The sequence below is a fragment of the Nicotiana tabacum genome, chromosome 22, assembly GCF_000715075.1.
Source record: "Nicotiana tabacum cultivar K326 chromosome 22, ASM71507v2, whole genome shotgun sequence".
Classification (NCBI taxonomy): Eukaryota; Viridiplantae; Streptophyta; class Magnoliopsida; order Solanales; family Solanaceae; genus Nicotiana; species Nicotiana tabacum.
Genome location: NC_134101.1, coordinates 102,267,268 through 102,280,508, shown reverse-complemented (window position 1 = coordinate 102,280,508; position 13,241 = coordinate 102,267,268).

Below are 13,241 nucleotides of genomic sequence, written 5' to 3'. Positions count from 1 at the left end.
ATGGGAAGTTCCCTAACTTTGATTATTGAAACGAAAATTCAGAGACAATGTTAGCCTCTCATGGCACATGAAAAAACATTTTTTTCACTTGAAATTATTCTTCCAGATCAGTTCGTAGCATGTCCTGCCAAATAATTTTTAAATAGTAGTTACTAATGAAAGAACACAACTATTTAGAGGAGGCACAATATAAATAATTACATTTTTAATTTTTTATCTAATTATTATTATTAAATATTAGGATATTATTAAAAGGGTAATTTGGTAATTCAACTTTTTAGTTTAGGGTTTCCTACTTTTAATTTAGTATAGATATAAATATAGAAATAGATTATTATTAAATATTAGGATATTATTAAAAGGGTAATTTGGTAATTCAACTTTCTAGTTTAGGGCTTCTTACTTTTAATATAGTATAGATATAGATATCACCAACTAACAATAATAATATAACCAGTATAGTCCCACGAGTGAGGTATGAAAGGTGTATTGAGGATGCAACCTTACCCCTATCTTTATGCAGGTAGATAGGTTGTTTCCGATAGACCCTCGCCTCAAAGCTGGCATGCATAATCACAAATATATAGCAGAAGACATGCAATAATGTAGAAGTCATTGAAGTGAAGCAGTAACAACAAGATAAAAGTAAATACTAATGATAAACAATATCAGGTATTAATAGAAATATAAGAATATGAAAATACGAGAATAACATACCAATACTGGTATGAGAAGACAGACGCTCGACTGTCCACTAAGCTTTTACCTAATTCTCAACCTCCACACCTTCCTACCAAGGGTCATGTCCTCGGTAATATGCCAAGTCCTTCCTAATCATCTCTCTCCAATACTTTTTCAATGTACCTCTACCTCTCCCGATACTCTCCATTGTAAATATCTCACACCTCCTCACAGGGGCATTCAGACATCTGCCCTTCACATGTCCGAATCATCTCAACCTCGCTTTTTTCATCTTGTCCACCATTGAGGCCATGCCTAACTTGTCCTAAATGTTGTCATTCCTGACCATATCTCTCCTAGTATTCCCACACATCCATCTCAACATCCGCATTTCCGGTGCTCTCATCTTTTGGACGTGAGAGTTTTTGACTGGCCAACACTTACCTCCATAAAATATAATCGGTCTAATAGCTACCTGTAGAACTTATCATTAAGTCTTGGTGGCACGTTCTTATCGCACAAGACATCAGATGCTAGCTTCCATTTTATCCATTACTCTCCAATATGATGTGTGACATCATCATCAATCTCTCATTACCTTGATTTATCGGCCCAAGGTATTTGAAACTTTCTCTCTTGGGGATGACTTGTGAATATAGTATCACTTCCACCTCAGCTTGCTGGGTTGCATTACTAAACTTACACTCCAAGTATTCTATTGTAGTCCTGCACAACCTGAAACCTTAGACTCCAGAGTTAGTCTCCAAACCTCCAGCCTAGGGTTAACTATGCTTTGGGTCTTGTTATTCAGTACTATGTCACATGCACCATGGTATCTCTCCTTGAATATGACGTGTCAATACATCCATTACCAAAGCAAACAAAAACGAACTAAGAGCTGATCCATGGTATAACCTTATCACAACCAGAAAGTGTCCTGAGACTCCTTTCACTATCTTTACTCATCCATGCCACATGCTACTCGCATCCCCACTACTCATCCAAGCCCCATTTACCATCAATTATCCCCCAATTCTTGCAATTTGTCCTCAATATACATCTGCCAACTATTGTTAATTTAATAAATTGGGTGGATGATTATTTAGGTTAGATCTTCATTAATTAAAATTGACAAAAGTTTGAGAAGATTATATAATTATGTACATAAATAACCAAAGAGTCAATAATCTTGTTTGCTTGACTAAGAAAATATTGTAGATGGGCATTACTTCGTTTATAGGATCAGCTCTTGAATTGTATAAGAATTATTGTAATAAAAGGTTGTCTGATTATGTTCGCCTTTTCCTTCTTGTCTGCAAATTTTCAAGCCAAAGTGTGTTAGTCTTATTTCTGTATACGATCGAAATCAGGTATGTCCGATTTCCTACGCTCGGGGAGTTGCTTCGAGAAAAATCTCAAAACGGACCTAGCTTGAGCCCCATGATGGAGTATAGAACTCGAAGACCGAAGTGCTCGATGAGGTCCAAGACCGAGTATGACCAACCTCAAGATAGTACCATTATAGTTTTATTAACAGAAAGAGCGAAATTCCCGCAACGACCCGAAGATCCCGGCGTAAATTTCAGGATATATTTGTACTTGGCGGTTAGACAACTGTATAATGAGATTCCGTACCATAATTAGAAGTGTACCTTATTTAGGATTCCCCTACTATATAAAGGGGATCCCATTCATTTGTAAGATACGATTCATTGACAAAGGAATATACATTCTTCACTTTCTTGCTTACTATTCATCAGAGTTGCCTTATTATTTTATTATTCTTACTAATCTACCTTGAGGCCACCATAACACGGCACACTAGTTTGATTTGCTTTACTTCTACAATTTATATATTTAACTCCTTGCTTATCAATTGGTATTGGATTAAATCATATATCTTTAAAATTACAATAGAAGTTTAATTGTTACTCGAATTTTAGGGTAAACAGTTTGGCGCCCACCGTGGGGCTAAGGATAATAGTGATTGTTTTGGTACTGATTCTAATAACACATGTTATTTTCACACTTGTTCTTGTTAATTTTTTTTGTTCTTAGGGCAAAACATGTCAAATTCCCAAAACGCACATGCATATGGTGATGATGGTCTTGGATTTCACGGGGAAAATGATAACGTAATTGCTCCTGGAGCTGGGGTGCTACCGGTTAACTGCGAGGGAGTGCCAGCCAATCCAGTCGATATCAATTCACACATAGCATTTAATGCGGATTTAGGCGCAGATCCCGAAGGAAGTGTACATAGGGAAGGCCGATCTGGTGGCCAAGGAACACAGGGTATTGGAGACGGGGGAGTTAGCCTCTAGGTAATATTCGAGATGCTACAAGCTCAGCATGTTACTATTGCTCAGCTTCAAAGTCAAGATAAACTCCGAGTGTGGTCGAACCAGAAATCACTCACCGTACTGAGCTGATGCCAAAAAGGTCGAACGGTAATGGATCGGGTACTAATCCTGCAATTATGAAGATGCTCGAGGAGCTCACCAAAAGAATTGAGCTAGGAGAGAAAAAAATCGAAGATAATGATAAGAAAGTGGAAACATACAACTCCCGTGTTGATCAAATACCGGGGGCACCCCCGATCTTAAAAGGTTTAGATGCAAAAACGTTCGTGCAAAAGCCATTTCCTCAGAGTGCGGTTCCGAAGCCCATTCCTAAGAAGTTCCATATGCCGGATATACCTAAATACAACGGGACAAGCGATCCTAATGAACACCTCACTTCGTACACATGCGGGATTAAATGAAACGGCTTAAATGATGACGAGATCGAGTCAGTTTTGTTGAAAAGATTTGGGGAAACTTTGTCAAAGGGAGCAATGATTTGGTATCACAACTTGCCATCAAATTCCATCAACTCATTTTCTATGTTAGAGGAATCCTTCATGAAGGCGCACGTCGGGGTCATAAAGGTCGCGACAAGGAAATCAGACGTTTTTAAGATAAGACAAAGGGGTGACGAAATGCTAAGGGATTTTGTATCCTGATTTCAAATGGAGCAAATGGAGTTACAATCGGTCAAAGATGATTGGGCCGTTCAAGCTTTCACCCAGGGGTTGAACGAGCGGAGTTCGATAGCGCCACGACAGTTGAAGCAAAACTTGATCGAGTATCTAGCTGTAACTTGGGCAAATATACACAATCGGTATCGATCAAAGATCTGGGTCGAGGACGACCAGCTGGTAGCCCCTTCAGGTTCAATTCATCCAAATAGATTGGCAGTTAAAGCCTGATGGATACCGACAGGGAACCAAGGTTGAATAGAGAGCGGGATCAGCCATATATCGCAAATCAAAGAAACAATGGTTTGGGGCGCAATCCTCCTCGGAATGATCGAGGAAAGGATCGAGGGAAAAATTCTTGAGGACTTATGAGTAAGAGTGGTTTTGATAAACATGCCGATCCTGTAGAAGCACCTTAATTATTGGAGTATAATTTCAGTGTCGATGCATCGGTGATTGTATCGGCTATCAGAAGGATCAAAGACACCAGGTGGCCCCGACCTATACAGATTGATCCTTTTCAAAGGAACCCAAACTTGATGTGTAAATATCATGGCACACATGGGCATAGGACCGAAGACTACAGAAAGCTGAGGGATGAGGTAGCTCGATTGTTCAACGAGGGCCACCTTCGAGATTCCTCCATGATCGAGCTAAGAATCACTTCAGAGAAAGAGACGCCAACAGAAATAATGAGTAAGAAGAACCACAACATGTCATTCATATGATCGTTGGCGGGTTCGATGTGTCACAAGGGCCTATATTCAAACGTACCAAGTTGTCGATCACCAGAGAAAGCGGACTCAGGGTTATGTGCTCGAAGACATCTTATCATTCAGTAACGAAGAAGCGGAGGCATTTCTCAACCACACAATGATACCCTGGTAATTTCTATTTTGTTAAATAAATTTCAAGTTAAACGTGTTCTAGTGGATCTAGGTAGCTCAGCAAACATAATCAGATCGAGGGTCGTAGAGTAGCTCGGCCTGCAGGACCAATTTGTGCCTACATCTCGAGTCCTAAACGGCTTCAACATGGCAAGTGAAACAACGAAGGGGGAGATAATCCTACCAGTAAACGTGGCCGAGACCATCCAAGATACAAAATTCCATGTCATCAAAGGCGATATGAGATATAATGCACTACTCGGAAGGCCCTGGATCCATAACATGAGGGCAGTACCGTCAACCCTTCATCAAATGATAAAATTCCTGACAATGGATGTTGTGAAAATAGTTTACAAGGAACAACACACGACAAAGGAAATGTTTGCAGTCGACGAGGTGATGTCGATATCAACACCTTCAACCTCAGAAAAATTGAGCGCCAAAGATAAGCAGACGGCCAAATAACAATCACCGTCCCCAACCTCGACCGAATCGGAGAAACAGGTAATCGAAGAAGAAGAGTATTTCCTTACTCCTCGAAATTTCGTTGTTCCCAAAGAATAAGATGCAACCAAGTCAATGGTCGAGGAGCTGGAACAGGTGATACTGATCGAGTATATACCTGAATGAAAGGTGTACCTGGGAACAAGGTTGACCCCCGAACTCAGGAAAAAACTTATTCAATTTCTTATTGCTAACATGGATTGCTTTATGTGGTCCCATTTAGACATGACAGGAATCCCACCAGAGATAACAACTCATCGGCTGAGCCTGGATCCCAAGTTCAGACCAATTAGGCAAAAGAAAAGGCCCCAGTCCGAGGTAAAACATGCCTTCATAAAGGACGAGGTAACCAAACTTCTCAAAATAGGATCCATTCAGGAAGTAAAATATCCCGAATGGTTTGCTAATGTAGCTGTAGTCCCCAAAAGGGGAACAAACATAAAATGTGTGTAGACTATAAGGACTTGAACAAAGCATGTCCGAAATACTCTTTTCCCCTGCCTAACATCGATCACATGATCGATGCCACGTCCGACCACGAGATCCTTACCTTTCTCGACGCCTATTCTAGGTACAATCAAATCTGGATGGACCCAGAAGACTAGGAAAAGACTTCTTTTATCATTAAGTATGTAACTTATTGTTACAATGTAATGCCCTTCGGGCTGAAAAATGCAGGAGCTACATACCAATGCCTAGTTAACAAAATGTCAAGGAACTGATAGGTAAATCAATGAAAGTTTACATTGACGATATGTTAGTTAAGTCCCTGCGCGTAGAGGACCATTTGACTCATTTGTAGGAAACATTAGAAATCTTGAGGAAGTACAACATGAAACTTAACCCCGAAAAATGTGCCTTCCGGGTTGGCTCGGGCAAATTCCTCGGCTTCATGGTATCAATCGGGGAATCAAAATCAACCGCCATAAGATTAAGTCCATCGAGGATATCACTATCGTAGATAGTGTGAAAGCCATACAAAGGCTAACCGGGCAGATAACTGCCTTGGGCCGATTCATTTCGAGGTCGTCAGATCGAATGTCACGCCCCAAAACCGAGGGGCGTGACCGGCACTCGACCGGGCAGCCCTAGCCAAGCGGACCTGGGTGCCTTTCCTATTCCACGTGTTACCCCGCGTTTCCATTTCCCATTAACCAAGTGAAATAGCCATTTATAAATTTAAACACATTCTTACGAGATTTACATAGCATACATAGTTACTTAGCGTGGTTTACAAGTTATACTGCCCAAAATACATAAGTACATAACCCACATTTCCTGTCTACGGAGCCTCTAGGGATACAAAAGAGTGATACAATACTTGCCGGTAACAAGGCTCCGGCTATACCTTACACCAAAAACCAAAACAAGACTCCGAAATAAAAAAAAAGTGGCATGAGCCACGCAAGGCCCCGGGAGGAAAAGGGCTCACCAATGCTTTTGGAGGAAAGTGAAGGGGAGCTACGGTCGGTGGACTGGAGTACCTGCTATGGATCCACCTACAATTATAACACGAATGTAGCGCCCCCAGCAAAAGGGACGTCAACACATTTGAATTGTACTGGTATGTATGAACAAACTTGCCCTAAGTAAACTCAAACCATACACAAGTAACAAGTAGTCATGGAACCAACAATCAAATACACATGAAAGAAAACCATCAAGCCAAACAAGTTACAATCTCTCCATATCCCTTTCAACATTTTCACATCAATGATTTCACAACTTTCTCATATTTTCATTTCAATAGTGATTTCGATCACTTTTCCACCCTTATTACCTCGGCCACCCTTATTACCTCGGCCACCCTTATCACAACAACCCACACCTTATTACTTCGTGTTACGGCGCGCAACCCGATCCCACCGAACAATCACAATTCACAAACAACACAACAACAACAACAACAACAACAATTCACAAAGAACAACAACAACAATTCTCAAAGAATTTCTATAGCCATCAATAATATTTCCATCATATTCAACAACTCATATGCATTTTATGTCACCGCAATAATTGCCAATACAAGCCATATATGTTATTACCATAGTTGTTCCAATTGCATCATTTACGATTTTCTTCCATCATTTGTTTCTCAACTCTTACCACATAACACATTCACAATCACACATTTGGTTTATTGCCAATTACGTACACCATTATATCGGGAGACTTAACCACGATCAATCAAATCATACCAATCGCAAGAATTCCACAAATAATCCACGTAGATATCACATACCAAATATTCGTACACCAAACAAAGTGACTTTACAAAGGTCAAAGTTAGCCATAAATACCTTTCTTGATCTTTTCTTTAGTTACTACGATATTCCGGAAATTCTAGCAACTTCAATCTATTTTGAGACATAACAAAATTTGAACACAAATTAGGAAGATATTCATAATTCTAGCTCATTTGAGAATTTTATCAATTACTAGTTGTGCATCTTGATTTCAAATCTTTTTTACAAGATTCCCTTCATTTTCCAACCCAATCTTTACTTGTTTATATTCAACAATCTTTCCACAAACCTAATTTATACATGCATGAATAATGAATACTCTCACATCCAAGAATCATCTTACTAATTACCCATTTCTAGTAAAATTTCAAAGTTGAAGAATTGGGGAAAAGAAATTCTTACCTCTTTGAAGCCTTAGCAACCCTTTGATGCGATTTCAAGGTGTGATTCAAGGAAGAGTAGTGAAATCTTTAGTTTTCCCCTTTCCTCTCTCTAGAATCGCTCTCCCTTCACTCTAGAATACCAGAAATTTCTCCAAAAATAAACCTCAATCGAGTTAAATGAAATGGGGTTCGGGTCTTAAAAACCCGTTTTTTGTACTGCCACGCCGCGTGGGGCGCCGCGGGGCACGGGGCTTCTGTGCAAAATGTGTATGGAAATGAAATTTCGGACCATACTGGAATTACTACTGGCGCGGCACCGCGGTAGTTCAAATTTCTGCGCTGGTTTGGTAATTTGGTCATAACTTTGTGTAGGAATGTCCGAATGACGAACGGTTTGAAGCGTTGGAAACTAGACTTAAAGAACTTTTATTTGATAGGCTGTGAATCACACAAATCCTTATATAACTAGAGATATAATTGTCCAAAGTGAGGTCTTGTGCGCACTCATTTGCAACTTTCGTCTATTATGAAATTTTATAACTTGGCTTAGACTTAGGCCTCTCCTTAGACCCCAATTCACTTCTAATATGACTTATACACTTATTAATATATCCAATTGATATCCATAATATCCTTAATCCTCATTTTTATGCAAGATAAAATATTTAGCCTACCTTGGCACCACGAAGTCTTAAATTACTAAGCAAAATTTTCTGGGGCTTTACATTCTCCCCCGCTTAAGATCATTCGTCCTCGAATGAGGATAAAGTTTCATTTATTAGTCATCCTTATGTAACTTCTGCTTTTCACATTATGAAATATATCATCAGCCCCAAATTTGGCTAACTCCTTAAATTTCCGAAAATTTCGCCAGAGTTTCCTTTGTAACTAGGACTATCCACCTATTAGAGGGCCCCAGATACATATCCTAACAGCATATACATGTTCCATAGACATAACATAACTTGTTCAACACCAACCACGGCCGCATAGGCAACATACATAATCAAAATGGAATATTTTAACATAGATCAAATCAAAAGATAAGAGTTTATAGGAACCAAATGCATGAAAGCTATTATATAACTATTCAAACAAATATGGGTACTTCTTTCTCATTTCTTCCTCGGCTTCCCAAGTGGCTGCTCAACTTGCTGGTTCTGCCATATTACTTTCACGGATGCCTTTTCCTTATTTCTCAGTTTTCGAACTTGCCTATCAAGAATGGCAACTGGGACTTCTTCATATGATAGCTCTTCATTCACCTCAATAGTCTCGACTGGAACGATGGTGGACTGATTCCCTACTACCTTCCTTAACATAGACACATGAAAGACCGGGTGTACTAATGACATCTCGGGTGGTAGCTCGAGTTTGTATGCCACCTGACCAATTCTCTGAATGATTTATTATGGTCCGACATACCTCGGACTTAATTTTCCCTTCCTTCCAAATTGCATGATACCCTTCATTGGGGAAACTTTCAAGAATACCCAATCGTCTTCTTTGAACTCCAAATCTCTGCGACGCACATCCAAATAGGATTTTTGGCGACTTTGAGCAGTTTTCAACCTTACTTTAATAAGCTTGAATTTCTCCATGGCCTGATACACGAGGTCCGGCCCTATCAATTCCGCTTCTCCAACCTCGAACCATCCGATGGGAGACCTACATCTCCTACCATACAATGCTTTACGGTGCCATTTGGATACTAGCATGGAAGCTGTTGTTGTAAGCAAATTCTATGAGCGGCAAATGGTCATCCCAACTACCCTTGAAATCAATAGTACAAGCATGTAACATGTCTTCAAGCGTCTGAATAGTCCGCTCTGCTTGCCCATCGGTTTGTGGATGAAAAGCTGTGCTAAGGTTTACCTGCGTACCCAAACCTTGCTGAAACTTCTTCCAAAAGTGGGTTGTAAACTGAGCCCCGTGATCTGAAATGATTGAGACTGGAGTTCCATGAAACCTGACTATTTCTTTGATATACAGCTGAGCATACTGTTCCGCTGTGTCGGTAGATTTAACTGGCAAGAAATGCACTGATTTCGTGAGTCGATCCACAATCACCCAAATTGAGTCGAATTTGCGCGGAGTGCGCGACAACCCTACCACAAAATGCATGTTAATCATCTCCCATTTCCACGTTGGAATTTCTATGCATTGAGCCAATCCACCGGGCCTTTGATGTTCGGCCTTCACTTGTTGACAATTCGGACATTTTGCCACAAAATCTGCCACATCCCTCTTCATGTTGTTCCACCAATAAATTTCCTTGAGATCATGATACATTTTTGTAGAACCTGGGTGCACGGAATACCTGGAAGTGTGAGCCTCTACCATGATCCTTTCCGGAAGACCGTCGATATCAGGAACACACAGGCGGTCTTGGTACTGTATGGTACCATCATTCATGCCAACGGAAAAAGCTGTGGTCTTGTGTTTATGAATCCCCTCTTTCAGTTGTGCTAGCAACGGATTGTTAAATTGCTTCTATTTCATCTCTGCCACGAGCGATGATTCAGCCCCATTCTGTTCAATTACTCCTCTTTCATTAGAGTCTGCAAGGCGAACTCCCAAACTGGACAATTGGTGAACCTCCCTGGCTAACGGTCTCTGATATGCCTCCAAATGAGTCAAACTTCCCATGGATTTTCGACTAAGAGCGTCTGCCACAACATTAGCCTTCCCCGGGTGCTAGAGAATATCAATGTCATAGTCCTTGAGTAATTCTAGCCATCTTCGTTGCCTTAGATTTAACTCCTTCTGCTTGAAAATATATTGAAGGCTCTTGTGGTCCGTGAATACATCCATATGGACCCCGTATAGATAATGTCGCCAAATCTTTAGTGCGAACACCACCGCTGCAAGCTCTAAGTCATGAGTTGGATAGTTCTTTTCATGATTCTTGAGTTGCCTAGAAGCGTAGGCTATAACCTTTCCATGTTGCATTAGCACACACCCGAGCCCGACTCTCAAAGCATCGCAATACACCACAAATCCCTTTGTACCCTCTGGCAGGGCTAATACTGGTGCTGTTGTCAACCTTGATTTTAATTCTTGAAAACTCTTTTCACAAGCATCGGACCATTGGAATTTAACTTCTTTCTGTGTCAATTTAGTCAAAGGGGAGGCGAGGGTAGAGAATCCCTCCACAAACCTCCGATAATACCCCGCTAAACCCAAGAAGCTATGGATCTCCGTCGGGGTCGTGGGTCTAGGCCAATCTTTTACTGCTGCAATCTTCTGGGGATCCACCTGAATCCCTTTACTGGAAACAACATGGCCCAGAAAGGTAACAGACTCCAACCAAATTTCACATTTTGAAAATTTAGCATACAACTGGTGCTGATAAAGGGTCTACAGAACTACCCTGAGTTGATCGGCATGATCCTCCCGGCTCCGCGAATAAACAAGGATGTCATCAATAAAAACAATCACAAAGGAGTCTAGAAATGGCTTGAAGACCCGATTCATAAGATCCATGAAAGCTTCTGGGGCGTTAGTTAGCCCAAAAGACATGACCAAGAATTCAAAGTGACCATAGCGAGTTCTGAAAGCGGTCTTAGGAATATCCTGCTCTCTGATCTTCAATTGGTGATACCCGTACCGTAGATCAATTTTGGAGAAGAACCTTGCACCTTGCAATTGGTCGAACAAATCATCTATCCGAGGCAAAGGATATTTATTCTTGATGGTGACCTTGTTAAGCTGCCGATAATCAATACACATCCGGAGTGACCCATCCTTCTTCCTGACAAAAAGAACCGGAGCACCCCATGGCGACACACTTGGTCGTATGAACCCCTTTTCTAATAAATCCTTTAGCTGCTCCTTTAACTCCCTTAACTCTGCTGGCGCCATTCTGTATGGTGGAATAGATATTGGCTGCGTATCTGGCAATACATCAATCCCGAAATCAATCTCCCTATATGGTGGTATCCCTGGAAGCTCGTCCGGAAACACTTCAAGAAACTCATTCACGACTGGCACGGACTCGGGGGCAGACACTTCTGAAGTGGTGTCCGCCACCCGGACCAAATGGTAGATACACCCCTTCCTAATCATCTTTGAAGCCTTAAGGTAGGAAATAAACCTACCTTTCGAGACCACACCATTTCCCTTCCACTCAATAACCGGCTCATTAGGGAACTCAAGCCTCATGACTCTCGTTCAGCAGTCAAGTTTAGCAAAGCACGAATAAAGCCAGTCCATTCCCATAATCATATCAAAATCCACCATTCCAAGCTCAATAAGATCGGCCGTGGTAGCACGACCACATACCGTGACAACACAATTCCTATAAACTCGCGCGGCTGTGATAGAATCCCCAACCGGAGTTGATACAGAGAACGACTCTGAAGCTGTTCGGGTTCTACCCCAAAACTTGAAGCAATGAATGGGGTGACATAAGATAAAGAGGACCCCGGATCAATAAGAGCATAACAATCAATGGCCTGAACAGACAAGATACCTGTGACAACATCTGGAGAAGCCTCTGCACTCTGGCGACCACTCAAAGCGTAAAATTGGCTAGGTCCACTTCTACCACGAGCTCCACCCCTAATTGCACCACGCCCTGCTGGAGCTGGAGGGCGCGCGGATGATGTAGCAGCTGAGGAACCGGATGGCTGAGCAAATCCCCTACCCGTGCCCTATCTGGGCGCATGACAGTCCCGCTGGATATGACCTTTCAAGCCGCATCTATAACACACTGGGATATCCAAATAACAAGCCTCCGTATGGAATCTCCCACACTTGGGGCATAGAGCTCCCCCTGCTGCTGTGATCCCCCTCCTGGATGACCAGACTGATGGGGTCTCCTGCTATCTGAACCTGGTCTCAAGTGACTGCTCTGCTGATAACTGTGCACAGATGGCGGTGCGCTCGCTGAGGACTGGGCATATGGCTGGGATGATCTTGATGGCCCCTTTCTCTGAACTGGTCTCCCTGAGTGACCCACTGATCGGGCCCTGCTGTTACTCTCCCTTTCTGCCCGTATTTTCAACTTCCTAGCCTCTGTGGCCTGAGTGAATCCCACAATATTCCCATAATTCATATCTGAGTGTAAGGCCACTGTAGCAGCCTCGTTCACCACCAAGGGACTAAGACCCTGAACAAATCGCCGAACTCGATCACCCATGGTCGATACTAACTGGGGAGCATACTTGGACAATCTCACAAACTCCATGTGGTACTCCCAAACACTCATACTGCCCTGCTTGAGGACCTCAAACTCAGTGGCACGGGCCGCCATTGTCTCGGCAGGCAAGAAGTGGTCCATGAATGCATCTACAAACTCATCCCATCTAGCTGGAGGTCTTTCCTCCCCACGGGAATCCTCCCACATCTCGAACTATGAATACGCTACTCCCCTCAACCTGTATGAAGCCAACTCAACCCCCTCCATCTCTGTAGCCTTCATCACTCGAATGGTCTTATACATTTCATCAAGGAAATCCTACGGATCAGCCTCTGGGTCTATGCCTGTGAACTCTGGAGGGGCCAACCGCAGAAA